This window comes from Ranitomeya variabilis, chromosome 1 (genome assembly GCF_051348905.1).
Source record: "Ranitomeya variabilis isolate aRanVar5 chromosome 1, aRanVar5.hap1, whole genome shotgun sequence".
In the NCBI taxonomy this organism is placed as follows: Eukaryota; Metazoa; Chordata; class Amphibia; order Anura; family Dendrobatidae; genus Ranitomeya; species Ranitomeya variabilis.
In genome coordinates, this window is record NC_135232.1 from 209,248,003 (window position 1) to 209,261,683 (window position 13,681).

General features: G+C 40.0%; 1 long non-coding RNA gene across 1 annotated transcript; it reads right to left on the reverse strand.

Moving 5' to 3' along the window:
* Positions 1-561: 561 nt before the first annotated feature.
* Positions 562-4,533, reverse strand: LOC143793866 (uncharacterized). Its single transcript, XR_013220307.1, has 3 exons — positions 4,503-4,533; positions 1,805-1,872; positions 562-686 (listed from the first exon to the last, which is right to left on the reverse strand). It is a non-coding gene; the product is annotated as an uncharacterized LOC143793866 (long non-coding RNA).
* Positions 4,534-13,681: the final 9,148 nt, after the last annotated feature.

Sequence of the window (13,681 nt, forward strand, 5' to 3'; positions counted from 1 at the left end):
ATTTGATAAACAAAATAAATTACTAGAAGACTCATTGTCCCTCCTCAGCAAAAGGATGGACAGGTTTGAGGACAGAATTAAAAAAATAGAAGAGAGGCCAGATCTAACCTCTAAAATAAACAAAGACATAACAAAAGAGTTGCACAAGCTGAAGCTCAAGGTAGCGGATTTAGAAGATCGAAATCGCAGAAACAATATTAAAATTAGGGGCATCCCCGAGACCATAGGCCCAAACAAACTGGAGAAATTTAACAAAAAATTATTCAGGAAAATTATTCCCTCCCTAACGGAGCAAGAGCTAGAAATTGACAGAATACATAGGCTGCGAAAACCGCCCACCATCCCTAAAGACCTACCCAGAGACACACTCATGAGAGTGCACTTCTTCAAAACAAAAGAAAGAATCCAAAATTACTTTAGAGAAAATAAACATTTCCCTGAGCCATTTGAAAAACTAAAAATATATGCTGACCTCTCCAAAGAAACGATCGAAGGGAGGAAAACTTTTCAAAGCATTACCATACCTCTCAGGGACAATGAAATCTCCTATAAGTGGGGATTCCCACTTAAGTTAATAGTAAACTACAAAGGCAACTTTATCGTTCTTAATTCTCCAGAAGAAGGCAGAGACTTCTTGCACTCCATCAGTATTCCTCTTCAACCACGACATAAGGATCGCCTTGACTCTGATGGTAAAACATGAAGAGTTTTTGATCAAGTTTATTGTTTACTTAAATGGGAAACTATCCCGATAAGAAGCTAATACCTATCTTTGGTCGTTCTTGTTAATGTTACATGGGTATAAGTTCAACAATCAAGAAGGTGTTGCTTGGGAGCTAGTAACACGAACTTTTCCCTCCCAACAGGTGAAGTCAGGTTCACCGCAGTGGACCACTTCAAGTGGACATTTCAGTTTACTGTTTATTGTTCTTACTTTTATTTAAAGTATATAGGTTTGTTAATCCTCACAGGTTTGCTTATACACAATGAGTTTAAAATTATTATCTTACAACGTAAGAGGTTTAAATAGTCCACACAAAAGACACACCCTTTGGAGAGAACTAATTAAAAGCCATGTCGATATAATTTGTATACAGGAATCCAAATTTAAACACACAGACAACCCAAAATTTTCGCATAAAAACTTCCCACATATCTACAAGTCTGACAACACAAAAAAGAAAGCTGGCGTGGTCACCATCATCAAAGGAACTATCTCATTTGAATTTCTAGAGGAGATCAAAGATGCTAAAGGGAGATTTCATATTCTTGTTTGTTCTCTGAATAACCAGATTTGCACAATCGTTAATATCTACGCCCCCAACACGGGTCAAATAGCTTTCCTAAACAAAGTAAATAAAAAAGTCATATCAGTCAAGAGAGGTGCCATGATTTGGTTGGGAGACTTTAATATGGTTCCGAATGCAAATATGGATTCCTCCAACCCAAATAGATACAGATCACACACTTTAGACAATTGGATACATCAAAATGAATTATTTGACATCTTTCGGTGCCTAAACACCACTTCAATTGAATTCTTCCATTTCTCTGACCCTCATCAATCAGCGTCACGAATTGACTTAATCCTATCAGATATCTTTACACTCCCCAAGATCCATAGAATTACTATAGAAAGGAAAACCTTCTCGGACCACTCCCCAGTTTCAGCGGAAATTCAAATTGGCCACACGATTAATAAAAATCCACTATGGAAATGTGACGCTAACCTATTACACCACCCTGATCATAGATCAATAATAGAAAAATCACTAACAAATTATTTCACAGAAAACTCACCTACCGAAACAACCCCATTCACCCATTGGTGCGCCCATAAAGCGGTCATAAGGGGCATCATGATCCAAATCTCTGCAAAAAGGAAAAGAATGTTTAGGATCCAGATTGAGTATATTCAAAATAAAATAAAAGATAAGGAAAGCGAACAACTAAATTCAAACCCCCCATCTACTCAAATTAAAGCAGAGCTACTAAAACTCAGGCAGGAGCTCAAGAAAATCATTTTTTCATCATACCACACCATGGTCAAAATTTCCAAAATGAAGCAGTATTCCTCAATTAATAAGCCAACGCGATACATGACTAATAGAATAAAAAAGATAAGACAAGTAAACAGGATCACCAAAATACAAACAAAAAATGGTACAACGGTATCTCATCCCCAAGATATAGCCAACTCCTTCGCAGATTATTACAGCAAATTGTATAATTTACATTCCCAACCCTCCACCCCACTTCCCAATATTTCTGACATTGAAAAATTCTTGACCACAATTAGCCTTCCAAAATTGACCCTTGGTGATTTAGAAAACCTAACCTCCCCTTTTTCCCTAGAAGAAATAGAAAGAACCATTCTTCAACTCAAGGACTTTAAATCGCCAGGCCCAGATGGTTTCGGAAACGAATATTATAAAACCTTCACCAAATTACTCTCCCCACATCTACAAAACCTTTTTAATATAGCTAGTTCCTCAGGTAAATTCCCAGCAGAAATGTTAGAATCGACAATTATTTTAATTCCCAAACACAATTCGGACTTAACCCTTGTTAATAATTACAGGCCAATTTCCTTAATCAATACAGATCTGAAAATTTACTCCAAGCTAATTGCAAATAGGCTCAAATCCTATTTGCCGTTATTGGTTCATGGGGACCAAATGGGTTTTATAACAGGTCGTCAAGCGCCAGATGGTACTAGAAGACTTATCAACTCAATTAAATTGATTCATTCCTCTAAGGTGCCATCTGTAATTATTACTCTAGACGCCGAAAAGGCTTTTGACCGATTAAATTGGCTTTATTTAACATCAGTACTTCAAAAATGTGGGTTTAATGAAAAATATATCAACAGCGTAATGGCACTCTATTCAAAACCAACAGCCAAAATTTATGCAAACAATTACTCCTCTACACCATTTAACATTTCAAATGGTACACGACAAGGGTGCCCTTTATCTCCGCTGCTTTTTATTTTATCAATGGAACCACTGGCGCAATCAATTAGGCAAAATAATTCCATAACAGGTCTACAAACGCGAACACGCCATTATAAGATAGGGCTCTTTGCCGACGATATGATGTTTACCCTGACGGACCCCTATGAATCAGTTTCGGAGCTACAAAAAACCCTTCAATTTTTTTCAACTATTACCTTTTTTAAGATAAACGAAAATAAATCCAAAATATTGCCATTTTACTTGACGGAATTAGAAACAAAGAAAATAAAAGAGATTGTTTCATTCAGTTGGTCAGAAGGAGACCTAGACTATCTAGGTACAATCATTTCAAAAAACTTAGACACATTAATGAAGAAAAACTTGAACAAACTCTTGGAAAATGTAAACAAAGACCTGGGTTTCCTCGGTACTAAAGACCTCTCATGGTGGGGCAGAGTATTGGCAACTAAAATTTTTATCGTCCCAAAAATCTCTTATATACTGAGAACACTTCCCCTAAAAAATCAACACTTCCTACCTGACTAGCTTCCAATCAACAATAAATACGTTTATTTGGAATAAAAAAAGGGCCCGCATTTCCACAAACATTCTATATAAATGCAAGGAATTTGGGGGCATAGACTTACCAAACATTACAGCTTTATATCTATCGAATTTAATAAAACAAAGCCAGTATTGGTTCATGAAAGAAGATCCTCCGAATTGGCTTGACCTTGAAATTGAACTTAACAATAGGAAATCTCCCAAAGAATTGGTTTTTGACCATATTCTCAACAGACCTTATAAGGCCTACACCCATCACCCTATCTTTTCTCCCATTATATATGCCTGGAATAAATTATCCAAACAAAAGAGAGGCTCCAACAGGAAAGTCCTCCTCCAAAATACCCCTATAGAGATTATCATGCTTACCCAAAATATTAACCCCTCCCCCATATGGAGAGACAATGGGATTCAAAAATTAAATGATATCCATGATGGGGTTAAATTTCTCACCTTCAGCTCTATTAAACAAAAATTTAAAATACCATCCTCAGCCTTTTTCCCTTACATGGTACTAAAGGACCAAGCTCAAAAATTCATTACAAACAAACCAAAAATATCTGAAGCAACTGTTAATTTACTAAAAAACCCCACACACAATTTATTTTGGAGTAACAAGCAAATATATCGGTGGTTTAACAATGACACACAATTTAATAAGTTAGCTCATATGATAAAATGGGAAGGGGATCTGAATGTAACGTTCACTCCAGAACAGTGGGAAAATGCAATCCACTTTACTTATGCATCAAACATCTGCATGACACTGAAAGAGGCCTACTATAAAATAATAACAAGATGGTACTATACTCCGGCTCGCCTTTCTCATCTGCCGTCAGGAGGATCTCCATTATGCTGGAGAGAATGTGGAGAGCGTGGAAGTTTGCTACATGTGTTTTGGTCATGCCCCCGGGTAAAACCCTTATGGAGGCAAGCCATAAAATTAATTAACAAATTATTAACAGGTAATATTATAGTTACCCCTGCAATGGCCTTGTTGTCCCTGAACTGGGAAAAAATAGACACAAATGTGAGATTTCTTATCATCCATATCTGCCTTGTGGTCAAACAAATCATAGCTTTCCATTGGAAGAATCCGATTTTACCGGCTCTTACTGAAATTATAGACCAAATTAACTTACACAAGACATACGAAGAAAACTTCGCAATAGCAAATAATTACTATACGAAACATGATAGGAAATGGAAGAAATGGGTTGAGGTAAACTCTAACCTATCGCATTAAAAGGAAAAATGATGGCTTCTACATACCTGTGAGGATATTACAATTTATTATATGCTATATGCTATTATTACATGCTATTATATGTTACTATATGTTAATCTGTTAAACAATTGTTAATCATTATCAAATTTTGTTTAAAATGGACAGCGTGTCCACAATTTTGTTCTTACCTTTCCCCAAACCCACCCCCCTACCTCCCTCCCTCTCCTTCCCCTATTCCCTTGTGAGCTGACTCCACATGCTAATATTAAATTTCAAAGATATAATAAAATTATTTGAATAAGTATGATCACAGGTTACCTTTCCCCAAACCCATCCCCCCTACCTCCCTCCCTCTCCTTACCCCTATTCCCTTGTGAGCTGACTATATGATTATTTCCACATGCTAATATTAAATTTCAAAGTTATAATAAAAATTATTTGAACAGAAACTGTATATGGATTTCCCTATTTATAATTTAGACGGTAAAATCAAAAGCTGGAAATAGAGTTTCCACTTTAATAATATCTAGAAAAATATAGAAGAAATCAATTACGTTTAGAATAGCATGGGGCTTCATTCAAGGTAATAATGGTTTGTGAAATGGATTTGTGCAAACACGAGTACTTTATATATCTGTATCAGATTTTATCCAATTGCACCACTCACAAAGCAATCTACTATGGAAATCGGTGAAATCCCATGAGTAATATAGATATAGGCTATGTTCACACGTTGCGTTTTTGCTACATTTTTTTCCGCAGGCAAAACCTGCTCTCTTGGCAGTAAAGAAGCTGCTTACAAAAATCAGATTTTGCTGAGTTTTTGCTGCGTTTTTGTCACTTGTGCATGTTGATAAAGTTTAGTGGCTCAAAACAAAGCATGATTTAATATCCTTAGGTTTTTTTTGATATCTAAGTTTTTTTGCTGCGTTTTTGCACTTACCCATTGTTTCCCATGGGTGAAAAAACGCTGTAAATATGCAGAAAAAAAAATCAGAAAAAAGTGACATGCTGCAATTTACAAAAATGCAGCAATTTTCCAAATCAGAATCCAAAAAAGTTCCCAATTGCCATAAAGACGCAAAAAAACTTCATACACAATGCGCTATAATAACCAATACAATAATATTTATTAATAATTATTATGATTAAAATGACAATAACTATTAAACCAGAAATAAACTTCCAATGCAATGGAGCGGATAATACACTTGACATCCATATAGACACACATGCAGGATAATTGGCTAACTCCCAAGACAAAAGACCTGCTTAATTAGATATCATCTAGCCGGGCGGTATTACCATGCAAAAACCGGCTCTATGAATGAAAGGTGGATAAGTGCTAAGACTTCCTTAATATATCGTTACCCTAAGGCATACATTTAGTATAGACCATAACCACCTTCTAAGTATATCGATAACTATTACAGGTCAAAAGGAGTAGGCCATAAATATCAAAGAACTTACATGGTGTGAGATGTCCGTGTCTCCGTTCCTTTACCCCGACGCTCGTTTCTAACACTTCCTCAGGGGGCGTGTCGGGGTAGAGGGACGCCGGACATTTATACACCGCCTCCTCCAATCAGCACGCTGGTCCAACAAAGCTAGCGTCTGTGTAGTCATAGGAACCAAGTGAGCGCTGACGTTGTCTGCCGTGCACCGGAAGTGACCTCACCATCCCCGGACTGTGGACCGCAAACACTCAGGCGCTCACTTATGAGCGCTATGCGTGTCTGCTAAGTCAAAATGCCGGAGACCAGTGAAATCTGTGCGCAGACACGGCAAACAGCAGCGCGCATTCCAAGACCAAAACAGACTATCGCAAGGAACCAAGATATTAAAGGTGAAGAGTACGGATCTTACATTACTAACCCATTTATATAGAAAACTAATTACTAAGCCCAAAACGATACAGATTATAATACAGACAAACCCCCATGACATTACAATACATATCCCAGTAATATACTAGTGAATTTATCATCGGATAAAATCCATAATAATAGTGCTAATAATTGGTTACAATTTATAAAGTTTGCCATACATCGTTATAATAGAATCGATAGTGATACCTTAATTTAAAAAATACTAAAGTGACTAAGTGAGCTTAAAGTGTCAAGTGCATACTATATGTGTGCTGCAAATCAATACCCAATCCTAATTTTACCAACAAATTAGACAACGTCACAAACATACATATATGTGAATAAATAAACAATTTAATGTCTTCAGTTGCTGTATTCTTCATTCAGTGCGACAGTTCCAACGCTTTCATGCAACCTAGGTCAGCTCAGATGGAGAGAGGATTACAGACAAAGTCCGGATATAATAACAAAATAATCTGTTAATAATAAAAGAAAAAAACTATTAAAATGACAATACTAACACCATAATATATCCCTAAACCCCTAAAAAAAACTGCTATAGCCCATGACTGGATTACTCCAAAAAAGCTGAGAAGCCAAAATTTTCATTTAATCCTGAGGGAGCTACACTGCCTAGCCTATATATCCATTTACTTTCCAGCCTCGCCAATTTTTTAGCCATGTTGCCCCCTCTAGACCCCATAAGAACCATATCAATGCCTTTAACTTTCAACAAACTGAAATCACTATTGTGATATTCTAAAAAATGTCTCGGTATCGTTTTTAAAAGGGACACATCTTCTACAGTTTTACTTTTATCAATATCCCTAACATGTTCCCTTGTACGGATTCGGAGCTCCCTGGTTGTAAGGCCGATGTAAATTTTGCCACAAGGGCACTGGGCACAATAGATTACACCCTTTGTGGCACAGGAAATAAAATGTCTAATAGAATATGTCCTATCACCCCTCGCATCCGTGAAGGTTTGACTCTTGGACATATTATCACACGCTTTACAGTGCCCACAGTAACGATATATTAAGGAAGTCTTAGCACTTATCCACCTTTCATTCATAGAGCCGGTTTTTGCATGGTAATACCGCCCAGCTAGATGATATCTAATTAAGCAGGTCTTTTGTCTTGGGAGTTAGCCAATTATCCTGCATGTGTGTCTATATGGATGTCAAGTGTATTATCCGCTCCATTGCATTGGAAGTTTTTTTCTGGTTTAATAGTTATTGTCATTTTAATCGTAATAATTATTAATAAATATTATTGTATTGGTAATTATAGCGCATTGTGTATGAAGTTTTTTTGCATCTTTATGGCAATTGGGAACTTTTTTGGATTCAGTATTATAAGTATGACACAATGATACTTTTTTGGACCTAAATTGGTTGATTTAATTTTCCAAATCAGTCAGGAAAATAAAACCAATGCGTGTGCATGAGATTTCTGAAATCTCATAGACTTTGCTGGCGCTGTAAAACTCAGCTTAAAATTTGCATTAAAAAGGCAGCAAAATAAATGCCATAAAAACTCAAAGTGTGAACATAACCTAAGGGCTGTCCCACACGTCCAGATAATTCCGGTACCGGAATAAATCGGTACCGGAGTTATCCGTGTCCGTGTGCCTAGGAACTCACGTAGGCCATACGTGCGGCACACGTGTGCCGCCCATATGGCGAGTGGGTACCACACGGAGCGTGTGGTACCCACGCGTGTGGTACCCTGCATCGCGGATTCATATGTTCCCTGCAGCAGCGTTTGCTGCAGAGAAAATATGAAGAATAGTGTTTAAAATAAAGATCTATGTGTCCGCCACCCCCTCACCCCCTGTGCGCCCCCCCGCTGTTCAGAAAATACTTACCCGCCTCCCTCGCTGCTTCCTGGTCTGGCCGCGGCTTCTAGTGTATGCGGTCACGTGGGGCCGATCATTTACAGTCATGAATATGTGGCTCCACCTCCCATAGGGGCGGAGCCGACTATTCATGATTGTAAATGATCGGCCCCACGTGACCGCATACAGTGGAAGCCGCGGCCAGACCAGGAAGCAAGCGACAGCCAACGTGGGAGCGGGTGAGTATTTTCAGGACAGCGGGGGGCGCACAGGGGGTGGGAGGGCGGCGGACACATAGATCTTTATTTTAAAAACTATTATTCATATTTTCTCTGCAGCAAACGCTGCTGCAGGGAACATATGAATCGCGGCTTCAGCACCATGTGGGGGGGACAGCGCTTACTGTAGCGCTGTCTCCTGCACGCACACGGACCCCAGACAGAGAATGTCCGTGTAAGGTCCGTGTTTTACACGGACCCATTGACTCTATTGGGTCCGTGTAATACGTGCGCTCCCACGAACACTGACATGTCTCCGTGTTTGGCACACGGAGACACGGTCCGCAAAAAATCAATGACATCTGAACAGATGCATTGATTTTTATGGGTCTACGTGTGTCAGTGTCTCCGGTACGTGAGGAAACTGTCACCTCACGTACCGGAGCCACTGACGTGTGAAACCGGCCTAAAGCGGTCTTCTGCTGTTACCTTCATTTTCTTTGTAGTGAAAAGTCAAATACAGTGGCCCAATATGAAAGGCCGGAACCCAGCGCAAAATGCGTGACAGAGTGAACACAGTCCATATGTCCATTTGTAATACTAGTGTTGTCCTTTTTGGTGAAGCAGGTTTTGGTGTTGGCATCTTTGAAATTGTTCCAGAAAATGAAGTATTTCTCCAAGAGAAATATTGCAATTACACATGCTAATTTCTTTTGTGTGTATTGGATAGTTGGATATTTTGCACTGTCACTGATGTACCCTAAGCCTGCAGGGCAGCTTGAATTTCTTTGGCACTTGATTGGATGCTGCTTATCCACCATCCGAACTATCCTACGTTGCAACCTTACATCAATTTTTCTCTTCATGTCCAGGGACATTAGCTACAGTGCCATGGGTTAAAAACTTCTTGATTATGTTGCGCACCATGGACAAAGGAACATCAAGATCTCTGGAGATGGACTTGAAACCTTGGGATTGTTGATATTGTTCAACAGTTTGGGTTCTCGAGTCCTCAGTTCTCATCTCTTTCTGTTCTCCATGCTTAGTGTGGCACACACAGACACACAAAGCAAAGATTGAGTCAACTTCTCCCCTTTTTATCTGGTTTTAGGAGTTATTTTCATATTACCCACACTTGTTACTTCTCACTGAGTTTGAATGAACAGAACATGCTTGAAATAAAGTTGTTTAGTCAAAATTTTGGAAAGGTGCCAATAATTTTGTCTGGCGTGTTTTGGGGGTTTAGTGTGACAGTATGTTCAATTTGCCTTTTTTTCTCAGTTTTTTTGTGTTATTCCAATAAGCACAAAGCAAGATAAACATGTATATAACAAAACATGTGTAATTGCAATAATTTTCTGGGAGAAATACTTCATTTTCTGGAACAATGTCATGGGTGCCAACACTTTCGGCCATGACTGTATATAGTAGATGGAGCCGTGCAGCTCCGCAACTGAGCATTTCCGGATGCCTCTGACACCAGGAACGGCTGATCAGTGGGGGTTCCAGGTGTCACACCCCTACCGATCAGGCATTGATTACCTAGCCTAAAGATAGGCCATCAATGTTAATGTCCTGGACAACCTCTTGAAATTGGCAAGTAATCAAATTTCTTCGGAAAATCCATGTGAACAGGCGTATTTGAATTTTGCCTACTCCACTCATCTCTAGTGATAACTTATTGATCAGTGGGTGGTCCGACTGCTGGGAATTTGTCACTGTTAGAATGGAGAATTAGTGGAGATGGTTGACTACCAATCCATTTTTTACGTATACTCTGCGCTGGCCTTTTCTGGCATTCTTTCCCATAAAGAATGAATGTAGTGAAGGTCAGACATGCACATTGCTGCTCCATACTAACAGGGATACAATTCCCCTGCCCATTCTGCTGATCAGTGCAGGTCCCCTTGGTCAGACCCCACCGATCAGTAAGTTAGCCCTTATCCTGCAGATAGGTGAGAACTTGTTTTAACCCGAACATCCCATTTAATTATAAGCAATTAATGATTAAATGCCATTTAGGTTTTGTACTGCTGGGCAGTGAAGCTTATTTTAATATATTAATGACTAGACTCGGCTTCTACCTGCAGGTGACAGAGAATTACAGATCCACTTGGGGCAATGATCCCAGTAATTCCAGCTACATTACTGTCAAGCTTTAGATAGTTTGGGAGTTGTCCTTGATGCTCTGTAAGGTTTGGCACCCGATTTTTCACTTCTAGCACCTTCCACATTCAGTGATTCCTGTCATCGGAGCTCTTTGCTGCAGTAAGATTTTCTTTTGACGTGACCTTTAATAATTGTATAGGATACTTTTTTTCCATCAGACATTTTGGTCGGTGCTGACATCAGCAAGATAAAACTAGCGGATTCCCAGACTGCAGTTGCTGTAAGAAGTGATTTGTAATGGAGTCATTGACGGCTTGTAATGAGACAGAGGATAATTAATAATAAGGTAGCATATATAAGATTAATGATCGCGCCAACAAAAGGCGCAGCACGTCTGGTGCCAATACATAGAGGAAATCACAGTGATTCCGCAAAGATGTCACCAGAACGGAGGGAGGCAGACAGATGAAGCAGAATGAGTCTTCCCCTCTGACATTTTCACATATGTTTTACAGATGCTGACAGAATTTGACATTTCCTATATTTAAAATACATGACAGCTCTGGTGATTTCCTTTGATATTGTGTTATATTGAGCATACTTAGATCCATCAAGTTCATCATCACCAGTTATAGATTCTCACTAGATTATTTATAACCCACAATGCCATTTGTGTGAGAAAAGCATCCAGCCCTTTTATAAAAGCAGTTATAGTGTCTGCCATTACTACCTCCTGTGGTAGGGCATTTCACAGTCTGACTGCTCTAACTGTAAAGAACCGTTTCCTATGTAGCTGCAGGAATCACTTTCGTAAACACGTCATAAATGTCCCTTCGTCCTTTGCAAGGTCCTTGAAAGGAATAAGTCGTGTGCCAGTCTTTTGTATTGACCACACATGTTTTTATGCATATAAATGAGATCCCATCTGAGGCGTCTTTTAATTGCATTAATATAATTGTAGGTTAGCTCGCTACACATAAGCGGCATGATTTATATGAATTCCCTAAATAGGGCACATGTAGATAATATAGTTTGGGCACTATTTTCTGCATTTTTCACCCATTGAAATGAATGGGTGGTGAAAAAACACTAAACAACACAACAAAACACAGGTATCGGGTTTTGCTGCGTTTTTTATGCTAAAACCTGAGTCTATAGTACAGGAGTTTTTTTTCAACACTAAACTTTATTAGCGTTCACAAGAGACAAATCTAGCATGCCAAAAATGCAGCAAAAAACACACAAAAAAGCAGCAAAAATGCAGCAAAACCTGTATTTTTGCCACAGCTTCTTTCTTGCCAAGAAATCAGGTTTTGCTGCAAAAAAAAGCTGACAAAACACTTGGTGTGAACTTACTCTTAGGCTTTGTCAAGATCCAATGAGAGACTGCAGAAAAAAAACGTGCCTGACCCAGAAAACTCCTTTTTAATAGACATTTACTATCCAACAAATAACTGAAGCATTTCTAACATCATAGTGGACATTCTTTTAATGAAATTTATACTTAAAATTTTAGAGGATTTACTGTAACCTTTACAGACACAAACTATGTCAGGAAGATGGATGTGTTTAGCATATGTGGTTACTGTGTTTATAAATGCTCCAATAAACAGTGGTACCGTATCTCAGCCTGCTGCTTTTAAAGTATCCCAGCTGTTTCATCCTAATCCTGGTATCTCTTGGAGTATTCTAACACAGACATCTGACATTAATTCTCAAATGATCGGTCAAAAGAAGCAGGTATGCTGAGTGAACATTTGCCACACATGATCGAATTTTCAGTTTTTTAGTGTTCGGCCTGACTCACACTACCGTACTATACGGATGAGTGCTATGCTATAAAAAATCGCAAAGCACTCGGACCAATGTTAATCTATGGGGCAGCTCCCATCATCCGTTTTTTTATTGGCAGTATTATATGTGCGAGTGAAATCGCAGCATGCTACGATTTGCACTGTATATCGGCCGAGACTCGCCAATGAAAGTCTATGGATGTGAGAAAAACTCGCACACCAAACAGATATATATACACTGCTCAAAAAATAAAGGGAACACTTAAGCCACAGAATATAACTCCAAGTAAATCAAACTTCTGTGAAATCAAACTGTCCACTTAGGAAGCAACACTGTGTGACAATCAATGTCACATGCTGTCGTCAGTGGCGTATCTAGGGGGGGCAGCCGGGGCGGGTGCCCCGGGCGCAGCCGGCAGGGGGGGCGCAGTCAGGCTGCCTAATGTGGCGGTCCGCAGTGTCTCCTCCGCTGGCTGCATTCTGCTGCCCCCGGTCTGGGAGTCAGCTGTTCTCTATGCCGACTGTCAAGCTGACAGCCGGCACAGAGAAGCTGCAGAGCGCCGGCTCCCAACGTGTGCAGAGGTGGAGGGGGGCCCCTGCAGGGTGGCTGCGGCGGGCAGGGAGAAATCCCTGCAGCTCCGCTGCCTACAAGACAAAATAGTAGCGGAGCTACAGCGATCTGTCTTCCTGCCCGCACTTCCTCTCACACAGACACGCCGCTGGATGACATCATCATTCAGCGGCCGGCTGTGTCAGAGGAAGGCAATGGAGATGCTGTGGCAGAGAGCGAGGAGAGGTGAGAGGAGTGTGTGTGTGTGTGGTGCGCTGCAGGGGAATGTGCAGAAATGTAAATGGTGTGTGTGTGTAGGGGGAGGAGAGGGCAATGATGGGGATGGTGGGGGAGGAGAGGACAATGATGGGGCTGACGGCGAGAGAGCAATGATGGGGATAGTGGAGGAGGAAAGGGCAATGATGGGGCTGACGGTAGAGAGCAATGATGGGGATGGTGGAGGAGGAGAGGGCAATGATGGGGCTGACGGGGAGAGCAATGATGGGGATGGTGGGGGAGGAGAGGGCAATGATGGGGCTGACGAGGAGAGAGCA